This window comes from Crocuta crocuta, unplaced genomic scaffold (genome assembly GCF_008692635.1).
Source record: "Crocuta crocuta isolate KB4526 unplaced genomic scaffold, BGI_CrCroc_1.0 scaffold102, whole genome shotgun sequence".
NCBI lineage: Eukaryota > Metazoa > Chordata > Mammalia > Carnivora > Hyaenidae > Crocuta > Crocuta crocuta.
Genome location: NW_027530019.1, coordinates 14,073,402 through 14,086,590, shown reverse-complemented (window position 1 = coordinate 14,086,590; position 13,189 = coordinate 14,073,402). Strand labels below are relative to the sequence as shown.

The window sequence follows — 13,189 nt, the reverse complement described above, 5'->3', positions numbered from 1 at the left end:
TCTTCAAGTTTCCTCTTGAGATTCTATCCTAAGGCTTTGTATTCTCCCCCTTAGGAAAAGGGTTTTCAGAAAATACAGGAAAATGTTAAGCACTGACACTCTATTAGTGATCTTAGTTAGGAAAGTCGTTTTAACCTACTGGGATTTTCGGTGTATGGATGGAATTCTAGGCACCAGCCATTAGGGGGAGTAGTTGTGGTTTCAGGTGGGTGGGCATTCCTGGTATCTGTGAAATAAATCAAAACTCTTACAGTTTCCTACCACTTAGTGTCCTACTTTGCCAAAACTGAGAGCTAGAGCATTGGTTACCTGAAGGACAAGACTACAACTATATTCTTTAATACTGTTATGAAGTATCCCATTGTCACTAGTAGTTAAAAATGGTCCCTGATAACAATTTCTCTTAACTTCTAGCAACTTTCAGGCCTGTAAGACCTAAAAGTTAGGTAATAGTCACTAGATATTACTTGTAGATGTCTGGGGTCAATAATGAATAAGGGGTGAAGATCTATTTCAAAAATGCATGTCTGAATTTAAGGCATACAGTACCTTGAAATGTAATAATTTAATTGTGTGGTGATAGATGTTTTAATTATGATTATTACAGATATTATTAAATCAGCTACTATAGCATCATGGTATCTAAGACTTACTGAGTACTTACTATGTGCCAAGAACTATAAATACTTTACATTGTTAACTCATTTAATCTTCATGGGAATCCTAAGAAATAGATTTAATTATGATTTTTAAATAAAAAATAGAGAACTGAAACACAGAGGAATTGAGAAATTTTCCCAAAATCAAAGGCAAGAATTTGAACCACACAGGTCTGAATGCAGATGCTTGAGTTCTTGGTAGCTCCAAAGGTCATATTAATTGCTTTAAAAAGTATCAAATTAAGAATTTACTGTAAAATATAAGTGGTAAAGCTGAGATGGAAAAGTAGATTTTTATTTTTTTATTTTATGTATAGAGAGAGCAGGAGCAGGGGAAAGAGGCAGATTTGGGGGTGGGGAGAGAATCTCAAGCAACTTTCTGGCCTGATCCCATGACGTGGGACTGATCTCATGACCCTGGGATCATGACCCAAGTTAAAATCAAGAGTGGACACTCAACCAACTGAACCACCCAGGGGCCCTGGAAAAGTAGTTTCTTAATTCCCAAGCTAGAACTTATTTTATCAGTTTAGCCCATTGAACTCTAGCCCAGGATTTCTCCTTATAAGAACAATGAGGAGATTCCCTCATGGACTGGGGCTTTACTCCACTGGCCCTGTCCCCTTTGAGCATGAGACTCACAAAATTGGAAGCTTCTCCATTCTCATTCCCCAGATTTTGATATTGACACAGCAATCTGGCTTTGCTTATTTTTCACTGACCCTATATGTATCGTATCCATCCTTGATAGACCTTGATATTAGACCTTGGATTTTAAAGTTTATTTATTTATTTTGGGAGAGACAGAAACAGCATGAGCAGAGGAGGGGCAGAAACAAAGGGAAACAGAGAATCTCAAGTAGGGTCTGCACTGTCAGCATGGAGCCTCATGTGGGGTTCAAACTCATGAAACCGTGAATTCATGACCTGAGCCAAAACCAAGGAGTGAATGTTTAACTTACAGAGCCACTCAGGCACCCTGAACTTGGTTTTTAAATCTCTTCCTTTTTTCAGTGTCTTAGGGAAGACATTCTTGACTTTGGGCTAAACTTCACTATCATTAACCTGAGACACTTCTGGTATGTAACATTATTTAATAGATTTCAAATACTCAAAATTAGAATTTCTTACACCTGGCCATATACCAGAATAATAAAGGTTTATATAAAAAAATATGGACTATGAAGATAAAACAACCTTGGGATAGGCAGATATTTCCAAAATAGTAAACAGTATGAAATATATAGCTAAAACCAGCAAGTTGGACACCATAAAAATTAAGAACTGCCGGGAGCATTTACTTTTGAATGTCCCCTCTCTGTAAAGAGAGCTTTTATACTCTTCTTCCTTTCTGATCTTATACTCTAATAAACTTTTGTCTGCTTCTCAAAAAACAAATTAATTAAAAATTAAAATTAAAATAAAGAACTTTTGGTAATCGATACCCACCATTGGGGAGTAAAAAGACAAGTCACGGTGGAAGACATTTTCAGTGCATATATATTAAAGAATTTATACAAATCAGTAAGAAGAGAGAGCACCAGCAGAGAAATAGGCAAGAGGTTTGATCAGGGTTTTTGGAAAGGAAGGATACCCAAATGGTCAAAACTATGAAATGGTTCTCAACATTCATGACAGAACAAATTAAAGTCATAATGAGCTACCACTCTCAGCCACTAGCAGTGGTGCCTGGGTGGCTCAGTTGGTTAAGCATCCAACTTTGGCTCAGGTCATGATCTCACCACTCGTGGGTTCAAGCCCTGCATTGGGCTCTGTGCTGACAACTCAGAGCCTGGAGCCTGCTTCAGATTCTGTGTCTCCCTCTCCCTTTGCTACCCCCCAGCTCATGCTCTCTCCCTGTTTCAAAAATAAATAAACGTTTATTTATTTATAAATAAATAAAATAAAAATTAAAAAAATAAAAAACAAAAAACTCTCAGCCACTAAGATAGTTAAAACAAAGAAGACTGATACTACCAAATATTGGCAAGGATATAAAGCAATTGGACTCTTATTTACTGCTGAGAGTAAATGGATAGATCCACTTTTAAAAACTAGCCATATCTGCTACGCTGCATACCATCTGACCCAGCAACTGTGTTCCAAGGCACAGACCCAACAGAAATGCATATATTTTCACCAAAAGACATGCACAAGAATGTTCAGAGTAGTACCATTTGTATTATTTAAAAAAACTTTTAAAAGTCAACTTTTTTTATGTCAATTAAGGTACACTCATAGAATAGTATAAGGAAATAAGAATGAATAATTGTCACAGAAAATGAGACATACGAATCCCGCAAATAGCTGAGCAAAAGAAGCCAGAAACAATACAAATTGTATGAACCTATTTATGTGAAGTTCATAAATATGCACAGATAATCTATGGGGTTAGAAGTCAGGGGGCACCTGGGTGGTTCTGTCAGTTAAGTGTCTGACTTCAGCTCAGGTCATGATCTCATGGTCCATGAGATCAGGCCCCCCATCAGGTGCTGGCTGACAGCACAGAGCCTGCTTTGGATCCTCTGTCTCCCTGTTTCTCTGCCCCTCCCCAGCTCGCTCTCTCTCTATCTCTCTCTCAAAAATAAACAAACNGGGAGAAGAAGGGCGGAAATGGTGGGGGAAAGGGAGAGAGGCAAACCATGAGAGACTCTTGAATGCTGACAAAAACTGAGGACTGATGGATGTGGGGCGGGGGCATGGAGGAGGGCACTTTCGGGATGAGCACTGAGTGTTATGTGGAAACTAATTTGACAATAAACTATTTGTAAAAAAATAAATAAATAAATAAAAATAAAAAATAAAAAAAATAAAAAATAAACAAACAAACAAACAAATAAACAAAAAGAAGTCAAGATTGTGATTATCTGGGGAAGGATAGTACCTGTGATGGGGTAAGGTATAGAGCTAGTGATGTTCTATTTATTGTTCCAGGAATATTAGTTACATGAGTGTTTGTACTTTGTGACAATTGTTTGAACTATACACATACGATTTGGTGAACTTTTCTATGTGGTATTCCTTAACAAGACGTTTGCCTTAAAAAAAGTACATTTATGTGGGGCTTTTTTTCAGGTCTAGGGAATCAGCAACTCCTGGGTTAGAGCTCAGGAAATTCTGTTATTAAAATGTCCCCACTTGCTCTGATAAACAATTAGTTTGGGGACAACCAAGAGTGACTCCTGGGAGAGCAAAATATTCAATTAAAAATTTTAAGGCCAGAAGGTTTATTTCACACAGAGATATTCCTAGATATTCTAGAATACAAGTAGACCCGCGAAGAGTACACCTCAGTCATAAAAAGCCACATGCCCTGCCTGATGGAGCAGACAGAGAATACAGATAATGGGGTTCCCTACTTCAGTCCAGTAAGTGCCACCTGCTCTCTCTCAACTGAAGACCAGAGCCATGGGGATAATAGCACAGCTGTAGAATTTCACGAGAGCCCCTTTACCCCCCTTTACCCACATTCTGGTCCTGATGAGTCACTCAGTAAATAGAGTAAGTAACCTTTTATGCTGAATCTCAGCCTCTGAAATCACACAGCACACCCACTTACTTTAGGAGAGAAAAAAATATTTTCTTCCCTACTTCTGTTGTGGAGGTAACTCTGTTGTCAGCTCCAGGAGTTGTCTCCGTGCCAAGTGAGCAAGTTACGCGATTTCCGGTAAAGAGAAGTAAAAAGAAGCTTGTCTGAATCAAGCTGGACTGATGTGAATGTTGAAAAGGCTTTGTAATGCTCTCTGTTTAACACTGCTGCACTATGTTATCCTGACAAAGTGCAAAGGACTGAAACAAAATCAACTAGTCTCAATTCTTCCAGGTTAGGACCAGAGAAAGGTCCATGAACACACTGGTCATTAAGATGTTATCTCCTCCAGAAAAATGATAAAATGATGATGATGATCAATTTACTGTCAGGCTGAACTGGATTATTCCCAGTAGTGCTAATTAACATATTTGTGACCTTCCTCTCAATTCACTCTTGAGTAAAATAAGTATAATCAAACTTATTTAGACGATTATGTCAAAATAGAAAGAGATTTGTGTAAACTACTTAACATAGACCTAGCACACAATAAATGCTCACTGAACAGAAGTTATTATTATTGGTAGTAGTACTTTGCAAAGACACCTGAGGTTCAAATAGGGTTGTTCTAATCCTAGTCACTAAGAAAAGTGATTAACAAATACTGATATAGGAAAGATTCCTTGTAGGTCTCTGATCTAGCTCACTTAATTAAACTGTTGGCAAAATCAGTTAGGATTTTGTCTTGCATTTGTCTTGTCAGCTTGAGGGTTTATTCTTTATTCTTGAAAATGAGAACAATAGACTATTTTGAAGAAAATTGTCAGGTGAGAACCATTTTAATTTCTGGCTTATAGACTTTATGTAGATCAATTCCTTATTTATTCTCCAGCCCAAACTTCCTCCCTAAAATCCAAACTGATTTATCTGTCTCTCTGTCCCTTCAGTATGTCCTAAATTCTTGAGAACTTGTCCTCTGGCTGGTTTCCAAACTTGCACTTTCCCAGTCTTTCCATCTCATGAGTGGTTCCACTATTTATCATGATAAGTTAGTGAAAACCCTGATATCTTTAACTTCTCTCTTTATCTGATACTTAATGTGCAATCCATCAAGCCATTATTATCTCTTACCAGGTATAACAGATGCTGTTTTGCACTGCCCAAATATCTCCTTTTAGAATCAATGTATGCATTCCACATTACTTCCAGGGAAATGCTATGCAGAGGATATTAGCCATTCTGGCATTGGTCACCCCAGTACTGGCACAATGGGTATATAAACTGGATAGCCAAGGTCATAAGAATGGAGGCTATCTCCTACACTGTTGGCGGGAATATAAACTGGTACAGCCCCTCTGGAAAACAGTGTGGAGGTTCCTCAGGAAACTAACAATAGAACTCCCCTAGGACCCAGCAATAGCACTGCTAGGAATTTACCCAAGGGATACAGAAATGCTGAGGCATAGGAGCACATGGACCCCAATGTTCATAGCAGCACTCTCCACAATAGCTAAAACATGGAAAGAGCCTAAGTGTCCATCCACGGTTGAATGGATCAAGAAGATGTGGTTTATCTATACCATGGAATACTACACGGCAATGAGAAACAATGAAATCTGGCCATGTGTAGCAACAAGGATGGACCTTGAGGGTGTTATGCTGAGCGAAATAAGTCAGGCAGAGAAGGACAAATATCATATGTTTGCACATATAGGAGGATTAGGAGGAACAAGGGGGAGAAGAAGGGCGGAAATGGTGGGGGAAGGGAGAGAGGCAAACCATGAGAGACTCTTGAATGCTGATATAAACTGAGGACTGATGGATGTGGGGGAGAGGGGGGAGGGCATGGAGGAGGACACTTGTGGGGATGAGCACTGGGTGTTATGTGGAAACTAATTTGACAATAAACTATTTGTAAAAAAAAAAAAAAAAAAAGAAGGGAGGCTATCTTTGGGTCCAGTAGTATAGATTTCCATTCATCAAATCTGCTTTGCCTACTACTGGCACTAAATTCCCAATCTGCCAGCAATAAAGACCAAACCTAAATCTTTAACATGGCACCATTCCTTGATGAGACCAATCAAGCACCTGCTGGCAAGTTAACAGTATTGGTTCCCTTCCATGTAGAAAGAGGTATGATTCACTTGACTAGAAGTCATACATAGTCTGGTTATAGTTTCTTTCCTGCCTGCATGGCCTCAGCCAATATACCACTGGTCCAAGACTTAGAAAGAGGCTGGTCTATCAGCCTGGGATCCAGTATCACATAGAATCAGCCTCAGGAATCCACTTTATAGCATCAGAGTTCTATCAGTGACAAAATAACCCTAAAATATGCTTTATTATTGGGCCGAAGTGAATTAAATCCCAGTACTGCTATGCTTGTGATAATGGGATCCACCAGACCGATCACATGCCACAGAACCCAGAAACTTTTTGCTTGATAGAGCTATGGACAGTCCTTGTGAAGGTGCAGCTCTGGGACCATCTTGGAGATGAGTAAGAAGTACATACCTTAAATCAACAGTCAATATATTATATGGCATCATATAAACAAAAAGGAGAATGCATGGATTTGGGGACTTTGTGGTAGAAGTAAGTATAGCTCTGCTTCCCTCCACTCCCAGTGACCCAATGAGAAATGTGTGCTTTCCATCAATTCAGCTATAGGTTTATAGATCTGGGGGTCATGTTACCCACAGAAGGAACATGTACTGGGGAAATGGTTTTATTAAACCTTAAGGTATGGCTACTATTCAGTCATTTTGGTCTCCTTGGTCAACAGAGCAGTAGGCAAGGAGAGAAATCACCACCTTAGTAGAGGAAACTGAACCTGATTGTCAGGAAGAAGTCAGATTGAACCCAGTGGAGTCAGGGGAGAATACACTTGATACCTACATGATTCACAAGGCATCTCTTGGTTCTCCTCTGCCCCATTTTGACAGTAATAGACAAGGGCAACAGAAGGGCATGGTGACTAGGATTCATACCTCTAGTAATGAGGTCTGGGTCATCCCACCACATAAACTACTAGTGCCAGCCAAATGTGGAGAATGTAGAATGTATATTAAGAAAGGTGAACTTCAGTTGTAGCTATGAGACAATCTGTTTCAGGAAAGGAAACAGATCAGAATCATGGAGAAACTTTTGCTGGATGGGCTGAAGAAATGGGAAGCAAGTGAATGCGGATGACACAAAGGGTAGACTGGTGTAGAAATCCAGATGCCTCCTTTATGTTGACAGCACGCATTTCCCCACTTGCTGGCAGTGTTCCTTGCTCACGGCTCATGACTTAGCCCTCTTCCAGAAACTGACTTTCATTAAAGGGAGCTGTCTCATTCAAGGTTACACTCCTTTCCCAGGGGTAGCCAACAGCTAATGATTGTTTGATGAGGGATACAAAACCCCAAACTCCCTTTGCCTCAATGCCAGACATCTCTGAAGATGTATCCCTGTTGTACGTAGGATTTGCTAAGGCCTTTGTGGCAAGGGAGTCAGAGTTCAAGTTCTCCTCTGACCAGTCTTGCCTCCTCATTCCCTTTCCACATCCTGTTTCTGAACACACTTCCCTACAAATCACCCAAACTCAGTCTTTCTCTCAAAGTTTCTTTCCTATCTGATAGGAAGCTTATTGGAAGACCCTCCTATGTGATTTGCTTCCTCTACTCTTGCTTCCTAAAGTCTTTCCTCAATTCAGAAGCTAGAATGATCCTCAAATGTAAGTTAGATAATGCCACTCCATGCTTTCCCTTCACTCTTAAAATCTAACGTCCTCATCAAGGCTCACAGGGCTCTACATGATCTAGCTCCTTCTTCTCCAGACTTATTTGCTATTTGCTTCTGTCACACACTTTCTGACCTCCCTGTTGACTTGCCCATGTCAAGCACCCTCCCAAATAGGGGCATTGGCTCCTGCGTTCCCTCCGCTTGGAGTGTTGTTTTTCCAGTATACACATTCTTTACAACCTCCCTTCATGTAGATCTTTGCTCAGTATCACTTTATCAGAGGCGCCTTCTATGTTCACCCTAACAATGCTGTACTCCATCCCCATCTGCTTTCTTTTTCTCTATAGCCCTTTCCATTATGCAATATTCTATTATTGACTGGTTGCTTGAGTGATATTTCTTTCCTATAATATCCATGGAGACAAGGATTTTTCCCTTTCTGTTCAGAACCTAGAACAGTATCTGCTTATTTTAGGAGGCATTTAGCATCAGTAGATGAACTAATGGATAAATAAACAGTATACTAGGAGTCCACATATCTAAGCACACAGGTATTCCAAACAAAAGAACAAGGCAATCTAAAAACAATAACCCTGCGTGGTAGGCAATCTCAGTCTGAACTTGGACCCTTCAGAGGAATGGCCCATTGTAGACTCAGATCTTTTGATGGTCCTCAGAGGCTAATGAAGAGTTCAAATGGTTCAGTTAAAACACAAAATGTCTGGTGCCTTATATCTGCAAAGTTTTGCAAGAGGGATTGTATTCTGATGTTTATTGTTACTTTTTGTTTGTTTATTGTAATGCCCAACATTTGCCTATACCTAATAGTCAATAAATAGGACATAAGCCATTTGGTCTAAAATCTCCAACTTCCATAGTATTGAAATAAGAGGCATTGACAGAGCTCAGACAAACGTTGTATCATGCAGGTGCAAAATAACTACTAACGACTCCAAGTATTTAAACAGAATAGATTTCACGTAGAGTAATGGGTGTCTGCAAAATCCTTATAAGGGCTGGAGGAGCAGAGGTAACTCTGTTCTCAGGTAGCATCACTGTAGTAATGCTGAGTTCTAGATAAAGCTACTGTTGTTCCACTTCTGCCTTTGCCATACCTGTCTGACTCTCACAGATCAGTCAGCTGGTCCTAGAATATTGAGCCCAACTTCCAAAAGTGTTCTTCCTCCCCAACCTTGCCTGTTAGAAGGAAACCTACAGCTATTGGGGGGTCCCTGTACAGAGTGAGCACCTTTAATTGGTAGAATTATATCATATCCAGCACTTACCCATGCATTAGTCTGCAATATATCATTTTTAGCCTTACAAATACAAGTAAATAAAGAATAGGAGTGGATATTGGGTGAATAAACACCACCCAGCAAATACACACATATGGGAAACTCCATAAGGGGAAGTTCCCCTGCTCTGCAAGAATCTAGTTCAGGACTGGGATGGCTTTTTAAAAACTTTTTCTTTTTAATTTTGGTGGGGGGGGGGGGCTTCAGAAAGAGAGAGAGAGAATGAATCCCAAGCAGGTTCCATGTTGTCAGCACAGACCCCTATGCAGGGCTCAATCTCATGAACCATGAGATCATGACCTGAGTTGAAATCAAGAGTCAGATGCTTAACCAAGTGAGCTACCCAGTCGCCCCCAGGATTTTTTTTTTTTTAAGACAGAAGAAAATTCCGTCAACAACAATAACATTCATATAATGAGTACTAACTTTGTGCTTGGCACTGTAGAAACATTCAGTGTTACTGATACTTACTTTTCATCATTTCATTTACCCATCTCACTAACTCTATAAAGCTAGTATTAGTATTATTTCCATTTTACAGATGAGAAAATTAAAACTTAGCAAGTTTCAGAGGTATGCCAAGGACATAAAGATCAAAAGAAGCAAAGCTGGGATATAAACTCAAGGCTGAAGTTCTTAACCACTAGACAGTATCTCTCCCAAACCAACTTACACCACCTACTCCATCAACACAAAACACGCTTCACCATCTGTAGTTTCCTCTCCTTCCCTCTTTCCCTCCCTCCTCCTCCTCTTCTTCCTCCTCCTTCTCTCCTACCCTTGCATTAGCTCTCCCACTGTCTCACTTTCTCACTCGTACCTTTGCTCTGCTTTCAACAAGTAACCCCTTCTTATCATGGGGCTCGGTATTAAAATCCATACTTATGAAGTTCTACTACTCTAAAGGGATTATGTCATTTCCAAAGATAGCTGTGTAAAGAAGATATGAAAATCCTCTGGGGGAAAAAGAAAAGCACAACTCTTTAGATGGTAGAAGTGGGATGCTGGGGGAAATGCCAATATCCCTAGTAGGAAAACTTAAAAGGCATTTCAAAATTCTCTTAGTCATGCATTAGGGAGTCTTGAGAAAGACCAGTCACTCTGGCTATTTCTGTTACTAAGAAAATTTAAACACTCCTATATTTGTTTTGTGGTTTCCTAGGTTAACTTTTCCAAAGGTCACTCTGGATTGTAATTAAGGGAGGATGAGCTAGAGAGAAGCATGGATGAAGCAGAATGACAAGCACATTCTCTTTTTGCTAAGAAATCTCTGGGTTGTATTAGAAAGCAAAATGGTAGGTCCCGGCATTGTTGTACTGACTGTCTACTTAGCATAGGCTTTTCTGTGTAGCAGTCTAATTTAATCTTCACAAAAATCCTGTTAAGTACTTAGTGTTGAGTACTTAATTCGATGAAACCAAGGTTTAGTAACGTGTTCATATTCACACTAAGAGAATGTGGCAGAGCCAGGATCTGAATCCACATCTCTGGGTTCTTACTGCTAAATCACTTACACCCCCACAATCTAGACTTTCCTTTGTTAGAAGTTCTATTTTCTTTTCTTAATAGACTCTCAATTTAAAACTAGCCACATGCAAAGGAATGAAACTATCTTACACTACACACAAAAATTAACTCAAAGTGAATTAAAGACTTGAATGTTAAGTGCTAAAACCATAAAATTCCTAAAAGAAAACATAGGCAGTAAGCTCCATGGCAGTCTTATTGATGTTTTTGTGGATCAGACTCCAAAGGCAAGGGAAACAAAAGCAAAAATAAACAAATGGGACCATATCAAACTAAGAAGCTTCTGTACAGCAAAGGAAACTATCATCAAAATGAAAAGACAATCTACTGAATGAGAGAAGATATTTGCAAGTCACAATCCAATACATGGTTAATATCCACATTATATAAAGAACTCATAAAACACAATAACAAAATCAAACAGCCTAATGAAAAAATGGGCATAGGCCCTGAATAGACATTTCTCAAAAAAGGACATACAAGTGGCCAACAGGCACATGAAGATATTTTCAACTTCATGAATTATTAGAGAAATTCAAATTGAAACCACAATGAAGTATCACTTCATACCTGTTAGAATGGCTATTAACAAAATGACAAGAAATAGCAAGTGTTGGAGAAGATATTGGAGAAAAGTAAGATGTTGTATACTGTTGGTGGAATTGTAAATTGGTGCAGCCACTACAGAACACAGTATGGAGGCTCCTCAAAAGAGTAAGAATAGAACTAACATATGATCTAGCTACATCACTACTAGGTATTTATCTAAAAAGCACTAAAATACTAATTTGAAAACATATATGCACCTGTTTGTTCACTGAAGCATTATTTATAATAGCTAACATATGGAATATGGAAACAACCTAAAGGTCCATCGATAGATGAATGGATAAAGATCTAATTTGACCTCTCTTTCTCTCCCTCTCTCTCCCTCTCTCTCTCTCTCTCTCTCTCTCTCACACACACACACACACACACACACACACACACAGGAATACAACTCAGTCATAAAAAAAAAGAAATCTTGCCATTTTTCACAACATTAATAGAGTTTGAGGGTATTTCAGTAAGTGAAATAAACCAGAGGAGAAAGACAAATACTATATGATTTCATTCATTTGTGGAATTAAAAAATAATAACAAAACAAATGAACAAACAAAACCAAAACTCATAGATACAGAGAACAGATCAGTGTTACCAGAGGAGAAGGGGGTTGACTAATGGGTAAAAAGGTGAAAGGGATCAATTGTAGATTGATGGATGGTACCCAGACTTTTGGGAGTAATCATTTTATAGTGTATGCAGATATCAAAATATAATGTACACCAAAACTTATATCATAAAAATAATATTCTACATGTTCTAGGCAGAAATCCAGTCCATGACAGCTTTGTGCATAATTAATTGGGCATGTATATTGTGTCTTATGTATACTATTGTAATAGATCTATGAATTCCAAAGTGCTTACAAAAATATTCTAATATAGCTCATGAAGGAATGTATATATTTGTGTAACTGTGTCTATTTGTGTTTGATAATATTACTGCCATATAGGTATAAAATGTCTATTTATAGTGGTTTTTGTCAGAATAAATAAATTTCTTTTCAAAAGGAAAAACAGGCTTGAACCAATTATTTTGATGTGTCAGTTTGAAACATATTAAGAATAAAAGACATCAACACTGTGGTTGGATCAAACTGGAGATCTGTTTGTCTGCTTGTTTTTCCCAAAGAAGGAACATCTCTCTAAGGAAATAAACACAGAAAGAGTTTTATAAAACCTTAAGGTATGACATTTACTTCAGGTTCCTTGGCCAAGAGACCAGCTGTCAGGGAAAGGAATCACCAGCCTGGTCGGGGTAGATGAACCTGATAACCAGGAGGTAGGGTTGCTCCACACTGGAATCAGGGAAGAATACATTTGGCATCTCTATGATCCACAGAGTATCTTTTGGTTTTCCCCCACGCAAATCCCCTCTAGTAACATCAGTTTGTTCTCTATAGTTAATAGTTTGTTTCTTGGTTTCTCTCATTCTCTTTTTTCCTTCTCCCTATATTCATTTGTTTTGCTTCTTAAATTTCATATAAAAGTGAAATCATATGGTATTTTTCTTTCTCCGACTTATCTCGCTTAGCGTTATATTCTCTAGATCCATCCATGCTGTTGAAAAAAAACAACAACATGTGTTCACACACTCACACACCACTTCCTTTTATCCATTCACCTGTTGATGGACACTTCGGCTGCTTTCATAATTCGGCTTTTATAAACAATGTTGCGATAAACGTAGGAGTGCATGTGTCCCTCTGAATTAAAGTTTTTGTATTTTGGGAGGAGGGCAAGATGGCGGAGAAGTAAGGAGCTCCGTACTTGCACTCGCGCCCATACATCACACAGAAAAGATCTGAAGCCATTGGAAACCTTACAAAACCTGAGAGATTGGGAGA

The 13,189-nt window shown here is 38.8% G+C and overlaps 1 long non-coding RNA gene across 12 annotated transcripts in view; it reads right to left on the bottom strand.

Annotated features, from left to right (window-relative positions):
- LOC144231987 (uncharacterized) overlaps window positions 1-13,189 on the bottom strand; it is an 807,055-nt gene that overhangs the window by 406,626 nt on the left and 387,240 nt on the right. The window lies entirely within an intron of this gene.